Source organism: Mauremys reevesii, linkage group 1, assembly GCF_016161935.1.
Source record: "Mauremys reevesii isolate NIE-2019 linkage group 1, ASM1616193v1, whole genome shotgun sequence".
Lineage (NCBI taxonomy): Eukaryota > Metazoa > Chordata > Testudines > Geoemydidae > Mauremys > Mauremys reevesii.
Window position 1 is genome coordinate 327,285,239 of NC_052623.1, and position 25,476 is coordinate 327,310,714.

Below are 25,476 nucleotides of genomic sequence, written 5' to 3' on the forward strand. Positions count from 1 at the left end.
CAAATCAGTGAAGCACCTCTACAGAATGAAAGCAACCTATAGCTTTAATCCTACTTCGATTAACTTCCTCCTTCACAGAAAGCAGACCTTAATTTATATCAATTTGCAGTAATCTTTTCAAAAGAATGCTACTTCACTTACACATGCTGTTTGACAGCAAAATGAATTTCTCATCCATGTGGGCACCCTATCATGGTTCCAATAAAAATTGCCCATGGTAACAGTGAGGAAGCTGAACACTTTCTGTCTGCTTAAGTGATCTCTGTGGTTAGATAGATGATGAGGGTTTATGATGTATGTTGTGAATTCTCTCCACTAACATATGCAAGCAACACTCTGGTTACTGAAAACAATCTCAAGGACACTTGCTACAGCCATCTGAAGTTTCTGTTATATCATGGTATACAGATATTTTGTTATTGTTTCAAATGGGTAATTATAGTATCTTACAGTGAAAGATGTCTACTACTATTTGGTCTCTCCAAATACTCAATTAAATAAGTCTCACAAGCTTGAGGGACTGGGAAACATCAAACTCCATTCACATAAGGGGGAAACCAAAGAAGATTGTGTTACACACAAACATGGGTACTTGAAGTTAGTTAGCTAATTTCACATTTGGGCACTTAAGTAAGTAGCCTGATTTTGCAGAGGTACTGAGTACCTAGAGCTGTCAGTGAGTTCATTAAAGCTAGACACATACATCAACATTTAGACAGTTCAATAAGTGACCTAACTTTCAAAGGGTCTGATATTAATGGAAACCATGTGTATCTTATTCAGATGTCTAATCATGAATTTATATGCTTGCCCAAGTGTTTGCCCAAGATCACACACAGTAACTCTGTTTGCAAAGCCAGAAAGAGAGTCAAAGTCTTCTGGCTCCAAGCCCTGTTATTCTGCCATATATTTTTAAACTCTCTGATGAATCTAACACTAAGCCACAGATTCATGAGTGACATTTCACACAGACTGTTTCTTACAGGAGTAGAGATTAGGATTTGGATGTTTCTCACCAAAGAATTACACTCTAAAGCCTGAGATTTATATTTTTCTGAATCATCTTAAATTATTTCTCATTGTGTTATGCTGTGATCCTTTCCATAATTAATAACGCATCAACAAATCCAAACATATGGATTTTTGTTTCATGTTCATCTTTGTTAAATGGACAACATTCTGTACAAATATGAACATACCCTGGTGGCCATTATAATTTCCTCCCCCTGGGTTTAGCATTGCCCTACAGTAAAGGCAAGCAGTTTATGAAGCTGAGTGATGATTAAATACACAGACATCTAGGCAAATGTCACAATTTTGCTGTAAAGTGCACTGTCTAAACACACTTTTACTGATGCCACATGGTGTATTAATTGAAATGTGGGGCTCTGACATAAGCTTGCAAAGAAACACTACTGGAAGTGATGGCAGGAAAGGCAGGATTTATAAACATCTCCACATATTTCTGCATATGGTTAGAAAACAGATATTGAATTTGGGTAGTATGACAAGAAATACTACTACTACTTTAAACCTCTATTTGCACTTTCCAGGTACTGATTAACTTAGCTATATGACATCTCTGTGAGACAGTTATTATATGAAGCACAGAGAGGTGATATTTATTCAAGATTGCACAGGAAGATAGCCATAAAGCCGGGAATAACACACAGTTCATCTGACACCCAAGGCCTGGGTTTCAACCAGAAGTCCATCTTTACTCTCAGAAGAAACAGGCAGCAGTTTTTGGCAGCACAGTTTTCATGTACAAAGTCCACTCCAGGACTGAAGTGTGTCGGCAGTTAAATTAGAGATGCACCCAAGCAAATTAAAGCTTTTCTGAAGCGAAAAAAAAAAAGCAGCATGTGTTTAAAATTAGAAACTGTTCTCAAAGCTGATGATTACAGTTAAATATAAATGAGGGAATCTAGCCTATGACTGTCAAACAGAAACAGCTCAATAGCTCTTAGAGCCTTTCTTAAAACCATCCGAGCTTCCAGCCCACTATATGTTAAAAAAGATGATCTGTCACATACCCCACAATCATATAGGGGAAAAAATGTAATAAGTCTCTTAACATATCTGACCCAAACCCCTTGATCTAATATTCTTTATATAATATAAGATTATCTTGCTTCATTTCATCAGGAAACCCTGAGGAGTGATTCCATAGTAACTTCTAGTGTGTTTTGTTTCATTGCCCATTCTTTCCTTAAATGAACCTTGCTTGAGATGCCAGTTCATCTCAGATCTGAAAAAAGTCATTCTGGATTCTGATGACAAAGAGGAAATAAAAAAATATTGATATTCTATAGCCAGATTTCACAATTTATCCAAGGTGTTTGGTGTGCTGTTCCCCTCCCTCTCAATTTGGTATTTTCCCCTTTGTGCATAGATGTTTAAGGGGGGAAAATCATCTCATAGATGCTTTTCTGTTTGAACAAATTAATGAAGAAGTAATCGGCCAGGATACAGCTATATTAGAAACACAAAGGAGCACTTAGCTTCCTTATCTAACAGGCACAAGGACCATTTTTCTTAATATGCTGAAACTGTAGCCACCAAAAGAGATCCTGCTAGCAGCACTGCTGTATTCACTGGGAATTCATTTGATCAAGATAAAATGCAACCTAGCCAATTCTGAAGCTAAAAAAGGTATACAATCTTAAGTAATCTGAACGAACAAGAGTTGGGAAACTACAGACCTGATTGTCTACTCATTTAAATCTGTTTTACCCTATCAACTTCAAATTAGTTACTCCTGGCGTATGCCAATGTAAATAAGAATAGGTTTTGGCCCAGTCTCATTCATTTCTCTAAAAGTCTATATGAACTCATTCCAACTATTGCTCTCTCACATCTGCACTAATTTGAGTTTAAAAAGGAGAGAGATTAAATTCTTAATCAGCTCATTGTATCTGCCTAACATTTGAAGATGACAGATGCTTAGTGTTATTTTCATCCTTCTTAACACAAGTGGGTAGACTCTCCAATGTAACAAATTACATTTGTTTTCTCTTTCCAACCATATTAAAACACACCAGGTCTTTGGTGGGAGCCTCTACGGTTGTGTGTGTTATGCCTTTGGCTTTAGTTTGTAAATCTCCAGAATCCTTTGATGACACGAAGGGAAATGATATATGAATAATATTTGCCCTTTATAGTTGTGGGGGTTTTGTTTGTTTGTTTGTTTGTTTGTTTTACTTTCAGTAGCTGTTGGTGATAGTGAAAGCTATAGTTAAACTTGAAAACTAGTGAATTTTTAAAACGTGAATTGACAGGAATTGCAGATACTTTATCTGTTCCTGAGTTCCCATGCCATGTGGTTTTACAAGCAACACTCCTATATGTATATATGTTTTTCTCTCCCTTGTTGCTCTGTGAAGGTTGGTCCCACAAACAGGTAAGAAAGTGGTATTACACAAAATGTTGTCAGATATCCAAAGTAAACACATTGAAGAAACAGACTTTTTGCTCTGATCTCTTGCAGTTAGACTAGTCTTAGGCATTACTTATAAGAACAGCAGCTAAAATATTTTTCAGAGGCAAGTATGATTTTAAGTCACTGGTGACTTTTAAAAATTGCTGAAGGGTTTCCATTTGTTGTCAGCTGTTCATGACTGAAATATTAATTTTGCATTCAAACTGTCCCTGTTCATTCTCAGCAAACAGCAGTTGGAAAAAAAAATCAGAAATGTTTTTCTGACCCTTTTTAATTTGACATCATTGATCAAATACCCTTTTCCCATTTAAAACACACACACCCCTTTTCAGACAAGACTTCAGCAAAAACAACAGTAGTCTGAAACTTGACACTCTGCACCATTATCCTTAAGGAGGAGTGCTGCTTTCACCCTTTCCTAATGTTGGGAATGGAGAAAATTAAGAATAATAAATAAATAAAGTAACAAGTGACTGAAATATCACTTCTAGGTATGCTCAATCAGCATCTGCTAAGATTTTAGCAGGGTATAATGAAGGCCCACCTTCTTTGTAACCTCACTGCACATTTTCTTGGCCCAGCTTGGCAGGCACATCTGTTCCTGGAACAATCTGCATGAAAGAGATTTTAATTGACTCATTGAAACACATAGCAGTAGCCGCCGAAAAACAAACCAACCAACTCTGCCTCAGCATCACAGAGAGAGAAATTGCAATAATGAAAAAAGTCAATTAGACCTAATGATATTAAGGTGTTTCTCAATTTTTGTTTTAGACTCATAGACTTTAAGGTCAGAAGGGCCCATTATGATCATCTAGTCTGACCTCCTGCACAATGCAGGCCACAGAATCCCACCCATCCACTTCTATAACAAACCCCTAGCCTATGTCTGAGTTATCGAAGTCCCCAAATTGCGGTTTGAAGACCTCAAGCTGCAGAGAATCCTCCAGAAAGTGACCCATGCCCCATGCTGCAGAGGAAGGCGAAAAACCTCCAGGGCCTCTGCCAATCTGCCCTGGAGGAAAATTCCTTCCCGACCCCAAATATGGTGATCAGTTAAACCCTGAGCATGTGGGCAAGACTCACTAGCCAGCACCCAGGAAAGAATTCTCTGTAGTAACTCAGATCCCAACCCATCTAACATCCCATCACAGATCACTGGGCATACTTAGCTGATGATAATCAAAGATCAATTGCCAAATTAATTGCCAAAATTAGGCTATCCCATCATACCATCCCCTCCATAAATTTATCAAGCTTAGTCTTAAAGCCAGATATGTCTTTTGCCCCCACTACTCCCCTTGGAAGGCTGTTCCAGAACTTCACTCCTCTAATGGTTAGAAACCTTCATCTAATTTCAAGTCTAAACTTCCTAGAGTCCAGTTTATATCCATTTGTTCTTGTGTCCACATTGGTACTAAGCTTAAATAATTCTTCTCCCTCCCTAATATTAATCCCTCTGATATATTTATTCATATCCCCCCTCAACCTTCTTTTGGTTAGGCTAAACAAGCCAAGCTCTTTCAGTCTCCTTTCATAAGACAGGTTTTCCATTCCTCGGATCATCCTAGTAGCCCGTCTCTGAACCTGTTCCAGTTTGAATTCATCCTTCTTAAACATGGGAGACCAGAACTGCACACAGTATTCCAGTGCTTTATATAATGGTACTAACACCTCTTTATCTTTGCTGGAAATACCTCGCCTGATGCATCCTAAAACCGCATTGGCTTTTTTTACGGCCATATCACATTGGCGGTTCATAGTCCTGTGATCAACCAATACTCCGAGGTCCTTCTCCTCCTCTGTTACTTCCAACTGATGTGTCCCCAATTTATAACTAAAATTCTTGTTATTAATCCCTAAATGCATGACCTTGCACTTTTCACTATTAAATTTCATCCTATTACTATTACTCCAGTTTATAAGATCATCCAGATCTTCCTGTATGATATCCCGGTCCTTCTCTGTGTTAGCAATACCTCCCAGCTTTGTGTCATCCGCAAACTTTATTAGCACATTCCCACTTTTTGTGCCAAGGTCAGTAATAAAGAGGTTAAATAAAATTGGCCCCAAAACTGATCCCTGAGGAACTCCACTAGTAACCTCCTTCCAGCCTGACAGTTCACCTTTCAGTACGACCCGTTGTAGTCACCCCTTTAACCAGTTCCTTATCCACCTTTCAATTTTCATATTGATCCCCATCTTTTCCAATTTAACTAATAATTCCCCATGTGGAACCGTGTCAAATGCTTTACTGAAATCGAGGTAAATTAGATCCACTGCATTTCCTTTGTCTAAAAAATCTGTTACTTTCTCAAAGAAGGAGATCAGGTTGGTTTGGCACGATCTACCTTTTGTGAAACCATGTTGTATTTTGTCCCAATTACCATTGACCTCAATGTCCTTTACCCTCTCCTTCAAAATTTTTTCCAAGACCTTACATACTACAGATGTTGCATTCAGTATTTTTTTTTCAAATTCTAAGCTTCCCCTGGCCTTTTTGAATTTAGTCGCTCTTTTTTTCTGTTGCAAAGATACAGCTATGACAATGTAGAATAATAAGATGCTGCCCTGTTAATCTAACCTTCCAAAAACCACTGGGCTTAGGCAACTGGGTCAGCCTAGTTAAATTCTAGCAAAATAACAGTACTAGCATCTAAGGTGGAAAACACATTCCTAACCTAAACAACTTCCTTAATTAAAAAAAAATATTACCACTGGATGTATTCTGGATTTTTAAAAATAATAATATGTTAAAGTGGGAGGGGGAGAGGGGGAATCTAAACCCAGAAATGTGATAATTTCTCAGTTAATAAGAAAAACAGGACTATAAAAGCCTATATTTGTGAAATCAAACAATTTAATATTGCTGTAGTAGTCATTTTTGCATTTTTTTAACTGTACAGTTTTAACAATGTATTTGTAAAGTGCTTTGCAAGTCATGTTTACAGTTTGAGTGCCGCACTCTTTCCTGAGGTCAGCTATGACACTCCATAAAATAAGATTACACACAGAAAAATAGCTACACATTTTCAGCTTGCTTTCATTAAGTGTTGTGACTGTTCATTGAAATGTTAAAGTGTGTAGTAGGGCTCTCATGCAGCAGTGACTGTGGACCCATTAGCAATAGAAAATTGAGTCAAGAAAGCATGCAGGTATACACAATGTTTTCTAAATACAGAGATCAGGCCAAAAGCCAGCACACTGTAAAATGGGAAAGCATCCAAAAGTGAGCTTTCTGCTCTTCTTGGGCATAAATATTTATCATCCAGAGCAAAGGAATGTGTCATTGTTCTGCAAGCAAAGAATTTACTCAGAAAGCATTCCAGAAAGAGGGGACAGGGTGGAACAGACAAAAATAACCCCAAAACTGTTGCCTTTATGAAATCAATCTAGGTTGCAGTGTAGAGCCCCAACTAAGCAGCTGAACTAATCACTATTCTTCCTCTTGTCAAAGAGAATGAAGCCTCTTCCAGAACACCAGCCACCTCCCTGACCTACCAGCCACTGGGTAAGGCACAATCAAAATGACAAAAGATCATCATACATACCACATGAAAGCTAAAGATACTTTACAAGCTGATGCATGTGCTAAATGAACACAAGCAGGCTTTGAGCATGCACACACATTCATCTCATCAAAGCATTACACACCTTTTCTACCTTTCATTTATTTTTCTCCCAGAGAAACACAATTAGCTTGCTTAGTTTCCTAATGAGTGTAATAGACAATCATGTAAAGTAGACTGTTGCTTGGCAAAAAATGCAGTGGAAAACTGCAGGCAGTCTATTAGAGGTAAACTCACTTAATTCTTTAATTATGTCTCTTTGATCAAAAGCAGCTCACTTGGAAAGAAATTGGGAGGAGGGGGGGGAAAAAGCTAAGTACTGAGCATTCGCTTTCCATACTCTGCATTGAAAGTTTTGTCTGCTTGATATGACTGGGGGAAGAAATGTGGTACCGAGATATTACTGATTGAGCATGTGTGCACATACACCACCAAAATTCAAGTTAATAAATGTTACTTATAGATTTGTAGGAGAGTGGAAGCCTGAACAACTGTCCTCTACTTTCAACCTGCCTTTCCATCTCTGCCTAGTATCTCACTGAATTTTTAAGACAGACAATTGAGGCCATCCATCAAAACTGTTCTTCATTTCCTACTCTCCCTGCTCCCTGCCTCCATCCTCTCCTCATTCAGCCCAGTCTCTGAGCTGAAGATCTTTCTCACTACTTCAAGTACCTCAAAATTGTTTCCTTGAACAATGTGGGGAAGAGTGGAATTTTAATCTGCTCCTCAAAGGATTTGGAAACTAAAAGGAAGAGGGAAAGGGACACTGATAGGAGGAAGAGGGATGGATGGAAAAGATGTAGCCACAGGACGGCAGGCAGGCAGGAACAAACAACCAATCAGGAGAGAGAGTTAAAAAATGTCCAGAGTCTAATTTGAAAATAAGCTGACATCACTGGCATAAGTGTTCTGCACAAGGGCTACTATTTTGTTCTGGGGTCATAGTTTTTTTTTAGCATTTTACTGGCTATAAGAAATTGATATAATTAATACACAAGATTAATAGATTACAGTGTATGTTCCATATTGCACCACCTCTCGTTAAGATTGCCCAATCCTTTTCATTATAAGACACTCTTTTCAGTGTCTCATAACTTTGCCAAACTGTTTGGGCAGAAATTTTCCATGCCAGATATCAGCCTCACACTGATTTCTTTTGGAAAGTTTCAGCTAGAATGGTTCAACTGTGATTAGGGGAAAATATGTTTTTGAGTGGGGTGGGACTGGGGTTCCCCCATGTTAAAAGATCCTTACAAGGGTTTAGCTGAGAAGCTCTAGCATTCCCATGCTTTGTCACAGAGTCTTGAAATTTGGCAGTGGAGTGTCTCTGGAGGAAGGTGTGTGCCTTTTTCTATCTCTGTGAAAAACTGCCCAGTTTTGGCCAAGTTATAAGTGACCAAAAATAACAATTTTCACATGTGCAGTAAAGTTTTGTTAGAGTAGGGCTACAAAATTCTCCAAAGATTACATTGCATTGAGTATACTCCAGCCCAGTCCTGTTGCAACTGAGTGGGACTTCTGCAATTGCTCCTCCCAGTCGCTGGGAGCCACTGTGAACACAGATTTAATAACTGAGATCAGGAAGACACTCTCTTGTGTGCTCTCAGTGCTCCCTCTGCTGATGCTAGGGTTGCCAGGCGTCCCGTTTTTGACCTGAATGCCCAGTCAAAAAGGGACCTTGGCAACTCCAGTCAGCTGTCAAAAGTCCAGTTGGCAGCGCAGCGGGGGCCCAGGGCTAAGGCAAGCTCCCTGCATGTCCTAGCTCCACACCGCTCCCGGAAGTGGCCATCAGGTCCCTGCAGCCCCTAAGTGCATGGATAACAAGGGAGACTCTGCGTGCTGCCCTCGTCCCTTAAGGCGCCGCCCCCGCAGCTCCCATTGGCTGGGAACCTGAACCAATGGGAACTGTGGGGGCGGTGCCTGTGGGCCCAAGGGCAGCACGCAGAGCCTTCCTGGCCGCGTAGGGGCTGCAGGGACCTGGTGGCAGCTTCCTGGGAGCCATGGTAAGCACCACTGGGACCCTGCACCTCAACCCCCCCGTCCTCAACCCCCTCCTGTACCCCAAACCCTTCGCCCCCAGGCCCACCCCAGAACCCACCCCCCAGCTAGAGACCTCACACCCTCCCCACAACCCAACTCCCTGCCCAAGCCCGGAACCCCCTCCTTCACCGCAAACCCCTCATCCCTGGCCCCACCCCAGAGGGTACACCCCCAGCCAGAGTCCTCCCCCCCACACCCTAACTCCCTGCCCCATCCCAGAGCCCTCTCCCGCACCTTGAACCCCTCATTTCTGGCCCCACCCAGAGCCCACAACCTCATCCCAGAGCCCATACCTCCCATACACCCCAACCCTCTGCCCCAGCCCAGTGCCCTGTCCTGCACCTCAAAACCCTCATCCCTTCCCCCACTCCAGAGCCTGCCTCCCCCCGCTGGAGCTCTCACCCTCCTCCCGTACCCCAGCCTGGTGAAAGTGAGTGTGAGTGGGGAAGAGCAAGCGACAGAGGGAGGGGGTATGGTGCAAGCAAGGGTGGGGCCTCGGAGAAGGTGCGGGGCACAGGATAGGGCCTCGGGGAAGGGGCAGGACAGGGGTGTTTGGTTTTGTGCGATTAGAAAGTTGGCAACCGTAGCTGATGCCCAGGGCCCACGCAACATGGAAAAAAAGAAGAAAGCCATCTGACTTGAATGCATAGGAGTTAAGAGCAGGGGGAGGGCCTTCAGGAGAGGGTGGGTAGCAGGAGCAAAGGGAACAGGGAGGACAGGAACAGATGGAGTATGGAGATGTTGAAAGGGTGGATGGGGGACAGGTAAAGGACTGCTGTGCCACGGTAGACAATGGCAGCATGAAGGAAAAGGCTAGTGTCAGGCGGGAGGGTGGACAGGTGAAAAAGAGAATAGGAACAGGATCAAGGACATGGGGAAGGGGATATAGGAGCAGAAATAGGCTTGGTAGGGGGGACTGGGTCAGAAGAATCTATAGCTAAGGTTAAGATTTAGTCATGTGTAATTTTAGTAAAAGTCATGGACAAGTCACAGGCAATAAATAAAAATTCACAGTCCCAGGACCTGTCCATGACTTGTACTATATACTCCTGATTAAACCCTGGGTGTTCTGGGGGATTCTGGGGGCAGAGCTGCTTCTCTGGAGGGGGGAGGGGGGCTCTAGGGCACCCGCTGGTGCTCCGGGGTGAGGGAGGGAGGGAGGGATTTCACAGACACGGAACTGAGAATTGCACCTGCCACACCTCTCACTAAAATTAAAGGAGGGGAAATGCAGTAATCTCTTTGATTTTAAAAATAAAGAAGTAAAAGTGAAGCATTTCACAGATATTTTTTGTTAGAGGACTCACCAAACATACAATGCACAAGGAAAAGAAAAAAATATTGTGATTACAAATAAACTAGCCAGGGTATTAGTTGAAACAATGAAAGCTACTCATTTATTAGAATTGTATAGTCTAGAAGCTATTCCAGCATCCAGCTCACATAGAGTTGCGAACAGAGGCAACTAACATGGGAGTTTTGGAGGGAGTAGCTGCAGACTCCATGCTTGGAGGAAGTGGGACTTGGTGAGTGCTGCACTTGGTCCATGTGTGGATTGTTTGGTTGACTGTGTTTGACCTCTGTGTATGGTGTGCATAGCTGCGCCATGGGCTCCTGAGTAAGCAGGATGTCTTGCTAAAGGCCAACAGGCTCTAGCCCTTAGAGTTTTGATCAGCCTACTTGTTTGAAGTCCCTGAGTGGTTAATTACCTTCTGATAGTGATAGATGGAGCTGAGCTGAGCTAATCAGGGTAGACTTGGTATAAAAAGTCACTTGCTGTGAATAGAAGCAGCTAAAAAAGGAGTTTTGTAGAGAGTGTGAGGGGCTTTCCTTCCAGCTTCAGCACTACATGTGATATCAAGATAGCCAGTGCTGGAACAGTGATGGTGATCTGCAATGAATGTGACATATTTTCTTTCCTGTCTGAAGACAGAAGGGATTTCATGTGCATGAAGTGCAAGTTGGTGGCTTTGCTTCAGGAGAAGATTTTGGATTGGAGGGGCAAGTTGAGATGCTACTGAGAATCAGAAGTGTTGAGTAGTTCCTAGACAGGCAGTTTGGGAAACACCAATAATCCAGGCTCAAGGAAGAACAGAGCTGGCCACCAAGGAATCAGAGAGAGAAGCTAATTCCTCACAGTCACCAGCAGGGGTGAGTCCACTCCTCTACAGGTAGCTTAGGTACAAGTGATTATACAGTGATGAGAGACAGGAGGTCACAGAGTCATTCTGTGTGGCTGGAGACACATGAGAATAGGCAGGCTGTGGACAACAGAGAGATGACTACAAGGAATTCCACACAGCTAGACGTTTCAAGTCAATACCCACCCCATAACATGGATGACACCTCTAAAAATCCAGCTGCTACAAGGAAAAGGAGAGATGTGTGACACACACACATGTAGATGGGAGTTTGGCCCAAGCTTGCCCGTAAAGAGTTCTCCAACTGTCCAAGGAAGAAAGACAATACTTGTTGGAGAATCAATATTCAGGCAAATCAAAAGAACATTTTGCAAGGGACAGGTAGATTATAGGATGTTATGCTGCCTTCCTAGAGCTAAGACATGAGATGTCACTTTCAGATTGGCTAGGCTTCTGAAGTAGATGTCAAATGATTTATTAGTGATGGTTCATATAATCACTAATGCACTGTATTGTTGATATCTCAGAGATACTAGATGACTTCAGGGAACTCAAAGTGTGCTAAGAAGAAGCATGTCCAATCCATCTTTTCTGAGATCCTTTCTGTCCCATGAGCACAGACAGAAGGCAGAAGATTCTGGGAGTGAATCGTTGGCTAGGTAAGTGGTGTAGGGTTTTGGTTTTGTGGAACATTGGCCCAGCTTCCATGGGGAAAGGAGGCTGCATAGTTTGGATGCCTCCATCTCAGTAGAAGGGGGAAGTAATCTCCTTGGGGACAGATGGGCTAGAGTAGTCAGGAGGGGGTTAAACTAAAAGCAAAAGGTAAATAAAGGAAAGATATGAGCACCCAGCACAAAACCAAGATGTGGAGAATAAAAACAAACAGGGTATCAAAGGGCGTGAAGAGAAGAAATTATTTAACTGCCTGTACACCTATTATAGAGGCCTGAGTAGTAAATAAGAGGAATTGTAATTGCTCATTTATGAGCATAAATTAAATCTAGTTGTTATTATGGAAACCTGATGGAATGATTCACACTACTGGAATGTTAAAATCAATGGCTATAACTTGTTTAGAAACAACTGAGTAGGCAAAAGGGGGGAGGGAATGGCACTCTGTGTCAAAAATGGTGTTACCTCTTTTTGAGTCATGGATAAATCAGACCATAATGATCTTGAATACTTAAGCATTAATGTCCTTACAGATAAAGCAAAAGATGGGGAAATAGTTGGTGTCTGCTACAGACCATCAAATCACTCTAGGAAACAGGATGACCCTCCTTACATATGTATCTATAATATTTAGGAAAAAAGCTGTGTGCTTATGGAGGACTGCAATGCTGAAGGTCTCATGCTGCCAGTAGTAAAACATCCTTGTAATTTCTAAATATTATGGATTACAATTTCCTAATTCAAAAAGTAGTACTGCCAGTACAGAGGAATTCTTTATTAGACCTTGTTCTAACAGATAAAGAGGAACTGATCACAGAACTCAAAAATAATGGTAGTGTAGCGGGGTGACCACCCACTCCAGCCCGGAAGGGGTTAGAAAAGCCCTGCAGAGAGCTGGGGCTGGGCAAGGTAAAACCCGGTCTGATTGGGGGAAGTGGCTGCAGCTGGCGTCACACCCCAAACTAAGTAACTGAGCCTTATAAGAAGGCCAGGGATGCCAGAAGCAGCAGTGTCTCTCTGACTAGAGAGGGAGACAGGCCTGGCTGCTGTGGAACTCACCCAGGGGACTGCTGGGCTGGGGAGAGGCCTTAGGAGCTGGCAAGCCCTAGGCCAGCAACTCCCCAGGCTGCAGGGCCTAGTTCTAGGCCCACCTAGGCACTGGGTTTGCAGAGGGGTAGCCTGAGGGTGGGTAAAGGCAGCCAGTCCAGACCTCTTTGCCTATGATGAGTGGCTGATACTGCAGTCTGCCCCAGGGCATGGGGGCTAGATGGAGACTGGGCAGGAGCCAAAACTGAGGTGAAGTGGGGATAGTGGGTTGGGGGTTCCCCAGGGAGGGGAGACCCAGATTGGTGGGGTACTACCAGTGGGCAGCACCCCAGTTAAAGGGGCACCAGGGTCCAGAAGGGACACAGGGGGGCAGAGGACAAGTGGATCACTGGCCTGCAGAGGTTTCTCTGGAGTTGGAAAGAGCTAATTCCTCAAAGTCACCAGCAGGAGGTGCTGCAGGGGTGAGTCAACTCCTCTACAGGTAGCTTAGGTCCAAGTGATTATATCTTGATCACATTTATAATGAACAAACACAGTAAAACCCAGAACAGTAATGTAGATACTTGGTGCTTTAATTGGCTCAATTTCACAAAAGTACAAAGTATCAGAGGGGTAGCTCTATTAGTCTGTATCCACAAAAACAACAAGGAGTCTGGTGGCACCTTAAAGACTAACAGATTTATTTGGGCATAAGCTTTTGTGGGTAAAAAACCCACTTCAGATGCATGGAGTGAAAACTACAGATACAGGCATAAATATTCTGGCACATGAAGAGACGGGAGTTACTTTACAAGTGGAGAACCAGTGTTGAAAAGGCCCATTCAGTCAGGGTGGATGTGGTCCACTCCCAATAATTGATGAGGAGATGTCAATTCCAAGAGAGGTATTGGACTCCTCGTTGTTTTCACAAAACTGAAAACAATTATGAGCCAAATCAGCTGGAAGGAAGAACTTAATCAGGAAAAATGTGAATGATAATCAGGAATTGTTTAATTTATTATAGGCCCCAAAAGCCAGCATATCTATATATTTATAGTGGTTTTCACTTCTCCTTTAAAGCAGGTTTATTTTTTTTTAAACCAATACGACCTTCTTCTTTGATTGTGTCTTTTTTTTAAACCAATATGTCCTCCTTTTTTGTGGCTTTTTAGGATCTAGTAAAGTGTTCTTAAACAATTCCTAAGTATCATTCCCATTTTTTTAATTAAATTCTTCCTCCCAATTGACTTGGCTCATAAGTGTGTGTGTGTGTATGTATGTATGTGTGTATATATATATACACGAAGAAAAAAGGAAGTTGATAATAATGAATGTAAACCAGAAGTTATTAATTAATTCCTGATGTTGGTATCGGTCTTTCAATAGACAGAAATGGTAGAACTAATAACAAGAAAAGGCAGAAGTGTGCAATAAAGATTTGTTATCTGTTTGGGGGGGAAAAAACAGATGATATAGTCTCATCATATTGAGACGGTAACACTCTTTCCATTCCGCTAATATTTCTGGAGAATGCTAACAGAAGAAACTACAGTTAAACATTTTAAAATCAGCAGGTCCAGATAACCAGCATCCAGGAGATTTAAAAGAATTAGCGGAGGAGCTTGCTGGACCATTAATGTTGATTTTCAATAAGTTGCAGAGCACAGGGGAAGTTCCAGAAGACTGCAAGACAGTTAACATTGTGCCAATATTTAAAAAAGGCTAAATGGGATGATGTGAGTCGTTATAGGCCTGATATCAATTTTGGGCAAGATAATCAAGTGGTTAATATGGGACTTGATTATTAAAGAATTATAGGAGGAGTAATGTAATTAATGCAAATCAACATGGGTTTATGGAAAATAGATCCTGTCAAACTAACTAGATTTTTTTTTTAGGAGATTACAAGTTTGGTTGATAAATATAATTGTGTTGACATAATGCACTTAGATGTCTGTAAGGTGTTTTGACTTGGTACCGCACAACATTTTGATGAAAACATTAGATGATATAAAATTAACAGGGCACACATTAAATGGATTAAAGTTATTTTATGAGCGGTTATTTTACCTTTATATTTGGTACCAGAGTCACTGCTTCTGGAACATTGTGTCTAGTTCTGGTTTCCATAAATCAACAAAGATGTTGATAAACTGGAGAGGGTTCAGAGAAGAGCCACAACAATGACATGCCTCATACTGATAGACTCAAGGAGCTCAGTCTCTTTTGCTTAACAAAGAGAAGGCTAAGGGGTGACTTGATTAGTTTATATGGTCTGTTAGAAGTTTAGATGATCTGATGATTTTTCTTCTGTGAAGGGATGTTCAGATTCCACATTATTTTCATAAACACATACAGGACACTTGTCTTTTGAAGCTGTAGATTAGAATGGTAGAAAATCCATTTTCATCATCATCTATGTTATACTTAATGATCATAATTTCCATTAAAAGAAACAAAGACACTTTTAAAAGGAGGCTCTATCTCAGATATACTTCTAATTCCAATTCTACTTGGTTCTCAAAATCATAAATCAAATAACTAAAGAGCTGTAATTATATGTATTTATAGAGCAATTGTATCTATGCAATTAAAAAAAAGTAAAATTTGTTATTGCAGAAAAGTAATAGAATTCAAAAAGCAAAAGGTTTTAGTTTCGTAGAATTTCTAACCCACTTTAACTAGGAACTCTAGGCAAAGACTCTTTTATTTATTTATTTACTTTAAAGTGCTCTGGTTATGTAAAAATAGCACCTCCTTACCCTGTATGTGTTCAATCTCATACATCTACTTTAGTAACTAAAATCAGTTTGCAGTGACCTTTACTCCTTCCAGCACTGGAAAGCTCATGCTGCTAAGACTGAGTGAGCCAGATTCTTTTCCATCTGGTGCACCACTGACAGGAATGTTTACTAAGTACCAATCATTGACACCTGTGCAAATCCATTGAAGGCAGCAGGAGTTGCACAGGTGACACTGGCATAATAAATTGAAGGCAATGGAGTTGCACAGGTGTCACTGAGTGCTACAGAACATTTATTGCTAGTGATGATGAGTGAGATGGAAAGAACCCAGCTTGATTCTCAGAGCCCAGGCTGAGTTTGCAAGGTTGGCAGCTAGAAAAATATCTGTTTTTACTTGTAAAGTGAGTACATTTGATTACAAAAACACTGAGAGATAAGCAACTGCAATTGAGTTTAAAGGTTATATTGAAGTGATATATAGAAAAACACTGATATTATAGAGTATTTCTACTCTGAAAAGTGACTGTAAAACTGATAATGTGGGGTTAGTCACTTTTCTGAACAAACATACTTCAGTATTTTCATTGTCTCACTAATGTAACCCATACATTTAATTACACCTCTACCTTGATATAACGCTGTCCTCAGGAGCCAAAAAGTCTTAGTGTTATAGGTGAAACTTGTATATTGGACTTGCTTTGATCCACCAGAGTAAGCAGCCCTGCCCCCCCACTCCGGAGCCCTGCCCCCCCACTCCGGAGCACTGCTTTACCATGTTATATCCAAATTCGTGTTCTATCGGGTCGCATTATATCGAGGTAGAGGTGTACTGTGTCTTAGCACATTCAGAGAAACTTGATGATTTCCCTTACTTGCTGGCTCACTCACATGCTCTTTCCCAGTTCACTTGTCTGTTTCACCTTGTGGGCAAGTTATGAAGTGAAAAGCAGGAGTTATAGCTAATTCAGATAGTAGTCTGATCACAAGAAGGTAAGAAGCAGGTGCAGAGGGAGAGATGGTGGCATTAGTTGGGTCACATTTGTGCTTTCAGAGTAAAGTAGAGTGTGGATCTGCAGAGTCACAGACCCTGCTGTTGTGTCCCCTTCTCCCCCCTCCCACTTAATACATCATGGGTCTTCTCTTTATGAAAAGAAGAGTTCCATAGCAGGATTGGCCACTGTCGGTAGACAGATACTGGGCTAGATGGATCTTTGGTCTGACCCAGTAGGGCCGTTCTTATGATGTTCCTAGACACAATAGGGTGCGTCATCTCTGATCCAGAGAGATCACCTCAAGTGGTGAATGGGAAGTTTAGTCTGAACACCCATTCAACACTTAGCACTAACTGGCAACATTGCTGATGGGTTAACAGGGAGCTGTATTTGGGTGAAACAGACACCTGTCTATTGGGAACTGCAGAAACTTCACAAAACTCTTAACACAACTCACCCACTAAACTTGAAAGGCTGTATACCCCATTCCCAGCCCCTGCAGTCATTCACCCCCTTCACACCTCCCAAGAAAACACTGGAAAACAAAACAAACCACACAAAGGAAATGTTATTCACACACTGAATTAGTAGACAATTATAACCGATGATGATGATCATCATCATTTGCATTTATATGATCTACTTGCATCCAACGAAGTGGGTATTCACCCACGAAAGCTCATGCTTCAAAACGTCTGTTAGTCTATAAGGTGCCACAGGATTCTTTGCTGTTTCTTCCTGAAGTTTCTCTAACACTTTCTAAATTGCATTGTCTAAGGATCACTTAGACTTCTAAGTGACTTCTGCTCCCCGGCTCCCTGCAAGTGGATTTTAGAGGAAGGAGTGAGTTGCCCTTTTCCTGGCCTTGCTCTTGCTGGCTCTTAGTGCCAGTTGGCTTTTTGGTTTTAATTGTTTAGGGTTGTTCTTATCTGACCCAGTGATTACAGCAGATTGATATACAAGGGGAAGTCCAGCCACTGAAACACAGGAACTGTAGGTGGCTCTCCCAATGCTTTTGCAGAGGATGGGGTGCTGTGCTCCTCCTGCTCCCCACATAGGAACCAGGGGTGCTGGGGGTGCTGCTGTACCCCTTTCTTGAAATGGTTTCCATCATATATGAGGTTTACTGTTTGGTTCAATGGATCTCAACACCCCCACTATAAAAATTGTTCCTGCACCACTGACTCTCCCTCACTTTAATTCCTGAGTAAGATCCAGTAATTGTTCACTATGACTTACTTTTAGGTTGCACTCCAGTGGCCAAGGAGTACTAGTCTAATGGTTAAAGCATCCGACTAGGAATAAGGTATGATGGGGTCTGTTCCCTTTCCTAACCATGATATCTTGTTTGACCTTGACAAGCCATTTAATTTCTCAGTGCCTCTGTTTCCCTGTCTGTGAAATAAGGAAATTCTTCACAGGGTTACTAGCAAGTTTAATTCATTAATGTGTGTAAAATACAGAGAGATTGTTGGGTGGAACGGAGCTATAGATATGCAAAGTATTCTTAAACTGTCAGTTATTTTCCTCTGAAATTAGACCCTTTTGTCTAAGTAAAATTAATTGGGATGACAAAATGATTGAAAACCTGCAAGTACAACATAAAGACTACCTATTATGTGGAGGTTGTCATCTGACACTGTGTACTGAAGATACTGTGGCTCAGCAGCATTCTGGCATTGCAATAAAGTCTTGTTTGGGCTAGTTTGGCTCTTTTTAATACCTATTCCAGTATGACTATCAGAAAAAAAAATGTGGAAGTCCAGGAGACAAGGAAGGGCCCAGATGTACCTCTGAGAAATCATTACCAGCTTGTCAGTTAGAAGTATACCGCTTTAGTGCTGGGGTTTCAATATGGGTTACAGTACTTTAAGTTCGAAATTTTTCAGCAGACATCCAAAACTTTTAAAGTTTAGGTTTTAAATAACTGCACCCAGAGAGATGAACTGATCTGAATTGTAGAAGGATATGAAAAATATTTGAACAACTGTGAAAGAGGCTCAGGAATTACCTCATGGGAATTCTGCTATAATAAGAAAAGAAATATCGGAAATGCAGCATGCTGGTAATAAGTAGAAAGAAAACCAAGATGAAGACAGACAAATCTTGAAAAAATACTTTAAAATTCATACCAGGTCTACGATGTCACAGGTCCTGGGGAGCAGAAACTAATATTTGAGGAAGACAGACACAGTGCTCAAGAGTGGCAACACTGGAAAATGGCCAGAATAAGCAGAGGATGTACTAGTTTCACCCATCGTTTTAGCCACATACCCAAGAAATTGAGCCATTGTAGAAATTCAGGCTGCCTCCTGGCCTAACTAAAACCCCAAACACAGTAGACACACCACTTTGTGTGAATATCCTTGAGCACAGAGGGATTAGCTGGTGTAGGGAGGTATAGTTTAAGTTCCTCCACATCGTTAGTCATGCTTTCAATGATTCCGGACAGGAAAGACTGGGCATTGCCTTTTAACACAGATGTGCTGCTACTGTGTCACAGCCATTGTTTAGTTCTCCAACTCCCAAATCAGCACAACTGTCATCAAGTTCTGATTATCTGATTGGAGGAAAAGAAACAATTATTTGAAAGACTGAACATCAAAGCGATGGGACAATTTTACTAGCCCTGATATGGTTATGCATCCTTATATATGGACATTCCTAAAAAACCAGTAGAGAACACTGTGGTTGTAATGGAGGGGTGCAGGAAACATCTTGAAGTACACAGAACAATCCCTGATGGAATAAATACTATCAAATATAGTATTTGCTCTCATATCAGATTTAGATAGGCTGGTGATGAGTATGCCGTAAAAAACTACAGATCGACTGATAGAAGAGACTTGAATGATTTTGAAGCCAGGTGATCCTATCTACAAGCAAAAATTTGTAAAAAAGAAGAAATGGAATTCCTGTATAAGATGCTCAAGTTATATTTTATGATCATACTAAAGAGCAGACACAGTGACAACACATGGAGGATAATACATGGTTGCAAAACTAAATTCCGGACTGTAATTTAGCTGAGGTCTGATGATCTCATAAAGCACAAAAGCACAACTCAAACAATTCCTGAATGACAATGAATAACTGAATTCCAGCTTCACTACTCCAGCTAGAATCAGAAGGCAACATACAACAGCAGAACAGGATTCTTAATTCTGTATTTTACAATCTGCAGGTGAAAAATGTCAAAAAGCTAAAATGGCAGCAGTTACTGACTGTGAATTTTAAATTGATAATTAAACCAAGGAAAGGCTGCTATACAAAAATAGGAGATTTAAAAGGTTAATGAAGCTGTAATAAAGATGGAGAGTCAGCTGTGCATCTTAGAGTGACTTGGAAAAAGAATCTAAATGACACCAGAAAAGGAGGCTGATTAAAACTGTTCAGATTGAACTTTCATATTAGGCAACATATTCCGCTATTCAGCAGAAAACCCAGTCTAAGAATGGATATTTTTCACAAGTACTGTGAGTGGGGATCTCAAGCTGCAATCAAGACCGAGCACTCTTCCTGAATCGCTCAGGTCACTAATTGACCATAAGCATGTTTACTGGACAATGACAAGCACCTTCTACATCAACAAATCACCTTACCAGGTGTTCGGCCTCAGCTGTGAGTTTCCCATTTTACAGCTTTTCCAAAGTCCTCTTTCTAAATACATGGATGGCAAAAGTAGACTTGTCATCTATCGCCACTTACTATCTGGTAAGCAGTGGCAGTGTGCTCAGTGCTATACATGGCACAAAATTATTAATGATTATCTACATGAATTAACTCAAATACACAGAATCATTAGTATACAAGGCCAGCACTTAATAGCGTGTTGGTGCTGTCCTGCTTCCCTGACTTCTCCTTCCCTGCCTCACCTCATGGAAAGTGAGTGATGGAGTTTAACTTGAAGCCATTAGTATCAGCCCAAAGTAAGACATGGTACATTCAGAGGGAGCTCCTGGAAGGAACTGTACCTCTGAGTCATGGAAGGGAGTAAATTACTTGCTCCCCTTCCTGTGCCTGGACACTTTATCTGTCTGGTGAGTAGGGAGGCATATCTAACTATTACATTCATTGTCTCATTGCTCAAAGGTGTGTAAGAAAGGATTACTTGCTAACTTAGGCAGAAAGGACAGAAGAAGTCTGAATGGACCCAAGACCATTTTTTTTCTTGCACTGCAACATGCTTGATGGAAGGATGCGTGATTTAAAATCCAGACATCTTCAAGTGAGATTCTGTTTCTAGATAATAAGTTCTGAACACATGGTCTACACCTCAAAAATGGTCTCTTTGTCCTTAAGACTTGCTACATGGTGAGATTTATTGGCATTACTATACCAGTATAATTATACCACTATGGTAATACTGCCATAACTCCTTGCATGGACAGTCTTATTTGGAATGACAGTCCAATTTTTTCAGTTTAGCATATGTCACTTAAAAAAGGCCACTGTTATTCCAAATAATGCCAGTAAATTCCCCCCTGTAGACAAGCCCTTACTGTTATTCTGTCCACTATAAAAGGAATCAAATCACTCAACCTGCAGCAACAAATTTTGCCAGGGTTTTCATATCTGCAGGTCACAGTGGTCATTCAAGGGGTGAAGCTATCACAGCTGGATGCCCTAGTAGACACCTCCAGGGAACGCTTCCTAGGACCATAATTTTTATCTCTATTTTAGATGCCTCTGAGATCTCTGTATCTTGCTTCCATCTGTGCCATATCACAGTCTTTCCATGGATATTTATAGTACACTGAACAAATAATTTAATGGAAATAAACAAATGGCACAAATTATGGATAGTATGACACAATTCTTGAAGATTTTTTTTGTAGTTTTCACAGTAAAACTCTTACTTATAACCCCAAATTCAAAGGATTTCACTTAAATAGAATAGAATTAAGTAAATCACTTTCAAACTTCTCATGGGAAGGTTTTTTTTAAACAGTACATGTATGTTTATTTCAAACTTAGGTTTTTTCCATTTTGGACATGCTTGCGGATGAATGCTTATCTGAGCTTGGAACAGCATTTGTGGGGGTGGCAGTAACCATATCTGTCAATCATTATATCATTGTTGGACTGTTACAGTACTCAACATTAAATCCAAATGCTTTATGTTTTATGTAGCACTAAACAATTAAGCCCAGCAAGCTATAAAGAAAGAGATTGCAGTTTCATGCAAGGCACATTGAGCCAGAGACTCAGCTGGTACAAATCGGCGTAGCTCCACTGACTCCAGTGGAGATATGATGATTTACACCTGCTGAGGATCTGCCCTTTATTTGTTTAGGAATGGATATTATCCAAGATTTCTTTCTGCATACCCTGAAATGCAGTATGCAGTGAAAAAAGAAATCAATAATATCTTATCATATCACAAAGTGCCCAGAATAAAGAAAGGATACACCCTTTTTTCTAACCACTTAAGGACAATATTGACACTACGTTGTTTGAAATCACTACTCTGTGTATAAAATTGTTTTCATTTGTAAACAAACATCAACCCCATGTCCTATTAAAGTCACAATTGTTATTAAGCGAACATCAGAAAGCTCTGGTGCATTCAAAAATATTAATTGGAAGTCAATGGAAATACTGTAAGTAAAAATTAAACATACACAGAAAAATCTCTTCAATCCAACAAGTATACAAGAAAGAGAAATATCGTTGCACACTGTCAGATTCCATCTTAACAAGACAAGACAGATTCATTTAATGGGAACAATCCTAATAATTACTTTTCTGTTAAGCAACTACAGTGAAAATGTATTAATTTTCAAGATTCAGTTGTGTCACTAGATTGATTCACGTGCTGCTTACCAGCAAGCCTACATATGCTTAAGTGTAGGAATGTATAGAATTTAGGATTTGTACAGAATAACATAACCATGTAAAACACTAAAGATTTGTGTAATCACATTAGAAGGAAGAAAGAACACTTTGTAATTTGCTACCTGTTATAAATGGGGGGGGACCCCCAAACCTTTGATCGTTTTTCTTTGGCATATTTGTACAATTTGACAGTGGCAGTTTAAAAATGAAGACAGATGAGGGATTTACTTTTTTTTTAATTATGGAAATGTAATCTTCTCCACATCTAGTTTCAGAATGATGGCTAGAGGCTATTTGTTTAAGTGAGTGGTGAGCACTACAAGGGGTGGATAATCGCATTTACTGCAGGTAGCGTATATATTTATAAAATTATCCTAAAATGCCTCTAGCTTTGCATAAATACACAGAATATACTCCCTTTTCATAAAAAATAAGCTGCAATGATATGAAAGAAATCAGGTGCCTGACAACATTAAATTACCAAATGTGTTTGCAAGCAGAGGTGATATTTTGCTACCAATATACTGGCTACATGCTACCAAGAAAGAACAATGCTAGATTTTCATTAGTATGCTGTGTTCCAAATTTTAGAAAGGTGCTTACAGATTGGAATAAACACTGAAATAAATAAATAAGTTTAACTCTAGATGAAACCAGAACTAGCAACAATCCCACCAATATGAATCCTGCTCTGTCTATGGACATGCAGCAAACCCACCATGACAGTTGTCACCCTGTTGGAAGACAAAGAAAATAAATCCAAGATTGTATGAGCATCGGGTCAAGATAGAAACTCACTGGTAGGGAAAGCAAACCTGTGGAGTACTGAACTACCACCATCTATGCTTTTTCAAGAGTGAAATGTTGGCCCCGTTGAAGTCATTGGGAAAACTCTGATTGGCTTCAGTGGGGCCAAGATTTCACTTCAGGTGTTTTGGATAAAAGTAGTTCTTAAATTTCCAACTCTGTTAATCTGGCACCTTTTACCATCACTTTAAAAACTAACTGTTGGATTTTACTCATAATCTCAATATCCCTTTCACTTGACTGTCCCTTGTTAATTTTCCCCTCGTACAGTCTTGGAGGAGAAAAAGTGTTCATCTGAGAATCTATTTATTAATTTGTTAATCAAAATAATTCATTTAGTTTAAATGCACAAGTGAATATGGAGATTAATCCATAGAAGCATCTTCACATCTATTATATTTTAAACCTTGGCTCACTGAGTACAGATCTAATTCACCTGATCACTATTCTAGTTTCAGTATTAGCCTTGAAACACAACCAACCAGCTAGGATGGAGTCAGTCAATCAATATCATAGAGAAAGCATAATCAACCATTGATTAGAGGAGATGCATGGGTTTTTGAAGAGGAAAAGAAAAATAGTCCCTACATTCTTCTGAGTACATTCTCGGACATTAGCTTTTATTTTGTGATTCAATAGCAATTTCTCTCAGACATTTCAGGTTGGCAGCCCATTATTGAATGTCAAAAATTTTCACACACACTCCTTACATTTCTCATAAAAGAGTAAATGTATCAATGATACCAGTCATAACCCTATATAGTTTATTTGTGTGTGTGTTTCAAGAAGTTAACAGAGAATACTTGACCTGGAAGGGTAAGGAGATTCAGGAAGTGAGATTTTATTTGCTTTAGATTGTATTATAATTTTCAGTGCCTCATGGCTCCCTCCCCATTGCCTTTTGTGACCTCCCTGGTGGTTGCAACCCACCAGTTGAGAAACCGTATTCTAGAGACTAGGCTTACCATGTGTCCCTGAAAGCCCAGAATGTCCTTTTTTTCAGAGTCTGAATCCCTCTAGGTTTTGACAAAAACTACTGTTCTCTCTGTGGTTTTATAAACCCCTGAAAATTGGTCAACTGCTAGCCAGCTGAGCTAGTGTATGGCTAGCACCAAAAACATACACACACACGTCACATGTTGCCACTCTGCTCTTCTTCCGTTCTCACAAGGCCTCTCAGTAGTTCCCCTGCTTTCACGCATAGGAGAACTCTCATGAGTGACAATGGAATTTAAAACTGAGGGCACTAAGTGACATAACGTATTCCAGTTTCGTGCCAATACAGATATATGATGAGAAAGTCTGGATAATATGTCAGCTCTTGATAACATATTCAAATGCAGTAACACAGTTCAGTTCTTTAAACTATGCTCAGTGTTTATATTAATCTATTTGTTATATATACATTGATCTAGATCAGGGGTTCTCAAACAGGGGTCACCGCTTGTATAGGGAAAGCTCCTGGCAGGCCGGGCTGGTGTGTTTACCTGCCCCATCCGCAGGTTCGGCCCATCACGGCTCCCTCTGGCCGCGGATCGCTGCTCCCAGCCAATGGGAGCTGCTGGAAGTAGCGCAGGCCAAGGGACTTACTGGCCGCCGCTTCCAGCAGCTTCCATTGGCCCGGAGCAGCGATCTGCGGCCAGTGGGAGCCGCGATGGGCCGGACCTGCAGACGGGGCAGGTAAACACACCAGCCCGGCCCGCCAGGGGCTTTCTCTACACAAGCGGCGACCCCTGTTTGAGAAACCCTGCTCTATTTCATCATTTAAAACATGTAATAAATAAAAACACTTTGCAACCATGTGCTGGTCACAAGAATAATACCTTCTAACTTATCACACAAAGAATTATCTACAGAAGCTGATCTTTTAAATGACATATTTGGTTGAATGTCTATACAGAGGGAGCCTGTAATGAGAATCAATGTAGCAGGCAAAGCAGTTTTATAAGAGAATGCCTTCAAATTGAGAATATAATCAATGTCAAGCAGCCAGGAACAATCATCATTGATGGACACTGGATCTTACAGTGCCTGTTGAATGCTGTGATTCATATATGTATTGAGAAATACAGTACCATTATCTGAGAGATTAATTATTTCTTTGACATGAAATTGGGGAGGGGGAAGTAAAAATGAGCCAAACTTATCTAATTCCCTCTGTTTTAGTATCAGACAAGGCTTATTAGATTCAGATGATAAAAT

At 40.6% G+C, this 25,476-nt stretch overlaps 1 protein-coding gene and 1 long non-coding RNA gene across 6 annotated transcripts in view; both read right to left on the reverse strand.

The window, feature by feature from the left end:
* TAFA5 (TAFA chemokine like family member 5) overlaps positions 1-25,476 on the reverse strand; it is a 594,392-nt gene that overhangs the window by 151,563 nt on the left and 417,353 nt on the right. The window lies entirely within an intron of this gene.
* On the reverse strand, positions 1,545-7,064 carry LOC120395433. Its single transcript, XR_005592627.1, has 3 exons — positions 6,994-7,064; positions 3,987-4,053; positions 1,545-1,839 (listed from the first exon to the last, which is right to left on the reverse strand). It is a non-coding gene; the product is annotated as an uncharacterized LOC120395433 (long non-coding RNA).